Genomic DNA, 7,516 nt, shown 5'->3' on the forward strand with positions numbered 1-7,516 from the left:
TGTTTGACTTGCTGGGCTTTGGTCTTACTTTGGTTTAATATTTCTTCGATATCTTCTCATTCTTCCACTTTTGGAATGGGAATATTTACCCTGTACCATTGAGTATTTGAAGCATGTAATTTTAGTTTTCATTTTACAATGGCTCACAGCAAAGTGATAACCTTGGATTGCAGAAGAGAGTTTCGTCTCTTAAGTGATGTGAAAATTGTTAATACTGTCTGGACTCTGCCAGTTGGATAGAACGCATCTTTGCAAAGTGAAGTGACCATGAACCTTTAGCATACAAAGGAAGAATGTTGTGGTTTGATTGGGAATGTTCTGCATAAGCTCAGAGTTTGAACACTTGGTCCCAGATTGTAATGCTGTTTTGAAGACTGCAGTGGCTCTTGTAGGAGAGCCACAGCTACAGGAAGGTCATTAGACAACAGACATTTGAAGTTTATATCTTCAAGGCCCTGGTTCTGGCCTGAAGTCTTATCACCCATGATTTAAGGACCCTCTGCGTCATGCTCCTATTGACACAACTTTCCCACCATGATAGGACTGAATTTTATATATGAGCCGAATTAAATCCTTTCTCCTTTAAGTTGTCTGTCAAGTATTCTGTGACAATACCTGTGCCTATCATCAAAGCAAAACAAAACAACAACAACAAAACCCTCTGTCCTAATGTTAATTTTCAATATTAACTCCATTTGTTAAACTACAGAAGTAATGAAACTACAGAAGTAAGAAACCACAGAAGTAATAAAACTCATGGTCACTTGGTTTTGGCCTGAGAATGCTTGAAGACTGTCATTGTCTTCTACTTCATTTCCTTGCTATGACATGGTAGTTCCACCTAGGTTAATAGGGAACAATGCCCTACAAGCAAAGAAGAGATGAGTTTTCACCTTCTTTCTTCAAAACACAGTATCATTATGAACTCCAAAGATAGTCTGAAATGTGAATGTATCCCAGGATGGCCCTGAGCTCACCATCCTCCTGCCTCAGCCTTTCAAGTTCTGGAATTACAGGCATGGCTATAAAGTCTTTTGGGAAAATTACAAGGCATTCTCTGTTGCCTGAATATTTGTTCTTACTAGATAACCATTATCCTGAATGCCTTGGGCAAGGGCCAATCCTTTCTACTTCTGCAGTACCATTAAAGAAACATCTAACCTGAAAGGATAGGTCAACTTCCATTCTCTTTGTCTATGTTGCTTAAGTGTCTGGCCTTCCTCTTTTTTTATGGCCCCAGTTCTTTGGGGAATAAAGGAAGCTCCAGGACACATCTTAGAAGTGTAAATTGGACCGGCTTACTTGAAGTCTGTCTTCATGGCACCTCCATCCCAATCTACCACATGCATCTGAGCCTTGCCTATCAGATGATGCCACAAAAAGTAAATGAGTTTGGAGATAAGCAAAAGCACAAACCATCACACAGGTCTACACAACCATCTCTCTCTCCCTCTCTCTTTTTCTCTGTCTCTCTCCCTCTCTGTGTCTCTGTCTCTCTCTCTTTCTCCTCCTCTCTCTTGTTTTATTTTAAGACAGACTCTAATTGTACGTTCCAGGCTGACTTCAAGTGTGTGATCCTCTGTCTCAGCTTTCCAATTGTTAAGCTATTCACCTGCAGCATCAGGTCTGGGTTATTTCCGTTCTTGATTCTGTGCTAAGGCCTCCATGCATGAAGTCTCCCCTTTTCTCTCCTTTCTGACTATTCCTTAAACTCTTGAGCTACTCCAGGGCTGTTGTGCCTGTGATTAAAGCTCAGAATCATTCCACACAGAGAACAGCTTCTAAAAGGCTAATTCAAACACAGAACTAGATTTCTTTGTCTTGAAAATCATTGACACAACCACTCAACCTTACTGAAACAAAAATATATTTAATGATGAGTATTAGTTTGTAGGCTGCTATTTCATCTATAAAACCAATGCTTTATTTAAGGGCAGTTTAACTTACAGAACAAACAAGAATCATACCTTGGTGGTTAACAGCATAAAAAACCATTTGATCAAAACCTTTAAACTCCATCAAATGTTATGTTATAATGTTAAGTGTTATAATACAGGCAAACAAGTGGCTACAATGAGATAAAGACTCTCTCCTAATTGCTACTTCAATTAGTAGTTGATATTCAGATAATGGAAACATCGAATATAATTTAGATTCTACAAAGAGGTCATTAACAAGCACTGTGCAGCCAAGAACTGGACTATGCATGTTTTTGTTTTGCTCATGCAGTAATAAAATTATTTGAGGTTGTATTTAAAAACTGGAAGAATGAAAACATCTGACAGTTTCACTCCCCTTCGAGCGTGAGAGGCTCTGACAAGCTGAGGTCCATTGCTCCACTCGGTGATGCTCAGCCAGAGGTGAGTGGCAGGAACTGACTCCAGGAGAGGGCAAGAGGGTCTGAATCTTGAGTATGTACCAGGATACCTGCAGGCTTGGTTCATCAGGCTACAGATTCCTGGGCCTATCCTAAAGTTCCAGTCACATGGTCTGTGATTGGCCCCCAGCTCACCTTTCCAACATTCTCCCAAGCGCTGCTGCCACCATTTAGGCATCTTCACCCAAGGATCACCGAGGCTCTCACTGGACTTTCCGTGTCCACTTCATGTTGGCACTTCTCCTCCATTGCCCACTGTAGGCACCACTGCTACTCATTACCAAGTTCACATTATCATTATTTAGAGAGATATTTCCCTACAAGTCTCCTCTGGAAGCAAACATTAAAACAAGCAAAAAGCACAGGATAAATGCCTATATTCTTGTGCAAGCAAAGAATGCATGCCTACGTGTCAGTGGAGACTTCTGAGTCTGTTACTCATTCCAGCCATGCTTTCCTTAGGAAAGAAGATTAAATCTGGGCATTGGCACTTTGGGTTTAAGGCATCAAGGCTGTGTTTAGCTCTTGATCTGGAGTTTAGTAGCTCTGTGACCGAGGGAAAGAAAGGCTTGTTTTTTTTGTGTGTGTGAGTTTAACAGAGGGATGTCAATGCTATCTGCTCTGGTGGGTTACTGTGAAATGGCAACAACAAATGAAGAGTGTAGACCATCCAGCGAAGGCTCAGCCACTGCTGTCTCTCAGTGTGATCACTGACATTTTATGGTACATTTTAAAATTAAGCAATTACTCGTTGGACAAGGAGAAAATTCTAAAGAGAGAGAGAGAGAGAGGCAGGGACCTGGAAAAGCTGAGTGAGAAAGGGCAAAACTTGGAGCAGAGGCTTGCAAAAAATCCATAAAGAACAAAAATGTATGCTCAAAGTCATTGTCAGAGTAAGAAAATCAAGACTATTGAGGGCTGAAGGAAATCAACAAATGTAAAGAAAAAGATAAGAGATAAGAACCCTAAATTGTTGGGCCAGTATAATGTTTTATTTCTTGGTTAAAGAGAAGAATTTTCAGTTACAAGAGAATAAGAAACAAATCTAGAGAGATCTAAGAACCAGCCAACCAGTCAAATGTGCCCATATTAGAAGAAGAGGTTATCTAAGTGAGTGCCTACCAGCCATGTTTGTATAAGGCTGCAGTTGGGAAGAAGGAAGAGGTGGCTTCACAGCCACAAAGAAGAATCTAGGAGGAAACACACAGTGTGAACCAGTGACCCAACAATACAGAGCTTCGTGTTTGTTCTTATTTCCAACACCAAGAAGAGAATCCACCCATTTTCATGAATTTTATATTTACCCCAGGTGGACTGTTAAATAGGCTGTTAATAGCATGAAGAAGGGAAAAGAATGAACGTAAGAGGTAGCTGTTGGTTATTAAATGTGGCCTTTCTAGCATGTTCGTTTTTCTTTCTGAAGAACATTATTAAGCTCAGAGGTTATGGAAATGACTCAGTCATTCAGCAAATATGCCTATGTGTGTTTTGCTCAATAGAGATTAGTGAAAGCATATCACTTATCTTCTTTTTCTCTTCTTTGTCAGAGATACAGCAATGTGGTCACTCATTATTGAATATAGTCTAGAAGCAAACATCTTAGAGAGAATGAAGCAGAGGTCTGGATAAGCAAAAATCAAAAACCAGTATATTTTTCACTAAAATTGAAAACCCAAGAGTTGTTAGATGGAGTAAAAGAACTCAAATCTGTATTTTAAAGACTCTGATTCAACCTTGTAAATGATGTGGGTGAAGATGTTTGTGGATGTAGCTCTGAAGGCTCTAGATGCAGCAATCATTAACTTAAATGGCTGTGAAAGTTCCACAGTGACTGAGATTTCATAGGAAGGGTATGTTGAATGATTATGACTTTTTTTTTCTTTTCTCCAGCAGTCCTATGCTATCAGGATGTGGAAGAACAACAGACAGAGAGAAGACAGATGGTCTAAAACTAAGAAGTTTCAGCTGGGTGTGGTGTTGTACACCTGTAGTCCCAGCCCTCGGAGAGGTAGAGGCAGGCCGATCTCTGTGAGTTCGAGGTCAGCCTCTACAAAGTGAGTACAGGCCAGCCAAGGCTACACAGAGAAACCCTGTCTCTACTCCTACCTCCCCAAATGAGAAGTTTGCAGAGCTGGGAAGATAGAAGAATAAGGAAGGTGGAGTCTAAGCAATAGGCATTGTTAAGAAGGTAAACTTGTGAGTTGAAGGTCATATGATGTTGGATGTGTAATGAAAAGATTCACTGAGACTCAGAAGCAACATAGGAGAGTTAGTATAGATGGTAAAATCTAGTATAGATGGTAAAATCGGGTGGAAAGTTTACCAGGGTTGCAAATACCTTTCTCTACTTTGCCAAGCAATTGTCCAAGGCCTAAATGAAGCTGTGGATGGCTGATTTGTGTGAAATGGACTTCTGGGTATCCCTCATCTCTTCTTTTCTCTTTCCCCTTAAGTGACCATGATATTTTAGTGAGAATTCTTAATAAAGTTTTTAAGAAAGAAACAGCGTAACTGACGTTATTTTTCACCTGGATATAAGACGGCTGCATGCAAGTGAATTGACATTTACATAGTGAAAAAGTAACTTTCAGGGTTTCAGTTGACTTTAAATTCACTAATATTATCACCAACAGCAATAATAAAGGTAGCGTTTTGAGCACTTTTCATGAGTTAGGTATAGAAGCTTCATGTACATAGTAGATCTGTGAATCTCAAGTCCATAGACTATGTTGAACTAGGAAATAGGCTTTAACTCAACTGGATGTTTAACTGGGGCCAGTGGGCTAAGGTTAACAATCTCGGGTCACCTCTCGATCTTTCTCCCCTTGGGTTCAGACAGAGGCCCTGGAAGGACTTACACTGTCCACAGTGAAGCAGGAGGAGTGGGGACCTTCTGGTCATCAAGCATTCCTTCTGTTTTAGATACCCCAAACACTTCGGGGTCCTTTATGAGTGCAAGCTCAACATGTTATCTGGCTCCTTCCCACATAGTAATCTTTAGAAGGTTATTGACTCATGTACCTAGATTCATGAGGAAGCCATCTTTTCTTCAGGGACCTTCCCAGTAAAAAGGAAACTGGGTTTCTTGGGCCCATGGCTGTGTAATTTCTTCTTGCCACCTCTTCAAACTCTGACCTAGAGAATGCTATTCTAGGCAAGGATTATAAAAAGTGAGTACTTTTTAACCCATGCACCTCCCACACATTTGGTCTTTATGCTATTCCCCAGCTCTAAGTTCCCCATTTTAAAACACAGACACAAAAAGTGGTTGCTGACAATTTCTGCTTTCTGACCAGCTGTATTCCCTTGGTGAGGCAATGTGCTAAGGACTGATTGATTATTCAACTTGGAATGGGGAAAGACTGGGAGAAAAATGTGTCCAAGTAATCATCTGACTACAACTCATTAAGTCCTTTTTTCCTGGGCAACAACATTTTAAAATTAGGTTTGGACTTGGAACTGTACCTAAAGCTTCTCTTCAATTAAAGTTTCTACAGTTCTGTCATGGCTAGGCAAGAGCAGGTTTGTGTTGCAAAGACAAGAGAAGCCAAGCAGGCTTTTTCCAGGAAAATAGTAGTAACTGGTCAGACTCCGAGGGGAAGGGCTCTGATCTTCTGGCTCTCAGGGTATTTGGAGAGAGTCTAAAAAAAAAACAATAGTGACCCAAACTGAAAACTGTTATCTGACACGCTCTTGAAACCTGTAGCCCCTTAAGGTGAATTTTCACCTGTCAGACTAGCCCTAACTGTTCCTCATCTCTACCTTCTTTTCTGCTAGTGGCTCAACAGGGCTATGCATCCTTAGAGATCCACTCTCCTGCCTTTAGGTCAGGATTACAATGCTACCACAGAGGCCTCTGAAATTTTCCAGAAGCTCATTCTTAACGAACCTCTGTTGATAGTGGTTGTTCAGAGATATGCACTAAGATTTCAAATATGATAAAACTCAAGGGGTGTGCAATCACACTAGGAAGATCTAGTATGTGCCAAATGCCCAGCATAGCATGGCCATAGTAGTCAGTTTTCCACTGCAAGAAAATCCCACCAGACAATCAACTTTTAAAGAGAGGAGGTTATTTTGGCTCATGGTTTCAGAGCCTTCAGTCCGTGATTGGTTGGCCCCTTTGTTCTTTTAGCCCAGGAGGATGCATCACATCATGGCAGCAGCTTGCCACTGGGAACGTGAGATTGCTTACTTCGTGGCTGAAGAGTGAAGAGAAAGAAGCGAAGGGACTAGAGTTTTACCACCCTGCTCAGGGGCAGGATGACCTACAGGTTTCCGACTAAGTCCAATTTCTTAAAGGATGTACTGTCTCTCAACACACCTTATTTGGAACCAGGCCTTTACTTCATGGATCTTTGGATCACACTTGAGATTCAAAACACAGCAATGTCACAAATTCCTCTGTGCCACTGTTCTAGGAGTCTGGAGATAGAGGGCATGAACTAGAGCTGTCAGCTGATATACCCAGTGGCGCTTGAATTACAGCTGCTTTTGGAACCACACATAAAAATAGCTCTAGTTCAATTTGCAGAAATTCTGACCCAAAAGAACATGGCTAAGTTCAAAAAGGATGAGTTATTCTCAGAGCTTTACAAGCAACTGCAAAGGAAATCACATCCTCGGCGACACCAGTAATTAACACTAATGATATCTCTCTCCCAGACATAGGCTTTGGAGATAAAATGAGATTGCATGAGCCAAAGAACATGGGCTGCCATTCAGATATGCACTGGCCTTATCTGTTGTAACCATGTACCCAACAGCTATAGCCAGTGCTTTTACGCTTGGCTATTAAATCCAGAGTGAGGCCCTTCCCTCACACCCACGGCAAACTGATCCCTCTGGTATTTAAATCTAAGCCTGAAAGCCTCCTAATACTAAAGACACCATTTCCAGATTGCAGCTTAAGATGAATATCCTATCTTTTATGTTGCAGTTTTGAAATGGATTCAATCCGAAGAACACTTTGATATGGTAAATACCTACACATCAGTGCATCGACTTTCAAATTAATCAAAATATTTAGGCATCTTCACAGAAATTTCTAATAGGTATAAAACAAGGCAATAGTTATTTACTCTCTGGTATCAGAATGTATTTTGGGAAATTTCTACTTGACTTTTATGCAATGAATAA

Source organism: Psammomys obesus, unplaced genomic scaffold, assembly GCF_907164565.1.
Source record: "Psammomys obesus unplaced genomic scaffold, mPsaObe1.curated_primary_1811, whole genome shotgun sequence".
Lineage (NCBI taxonomy): Eukaryota > Metazoa > Chordata > Mammalia > Rodentia > Muridae > Psammomys > Psammomys obesus.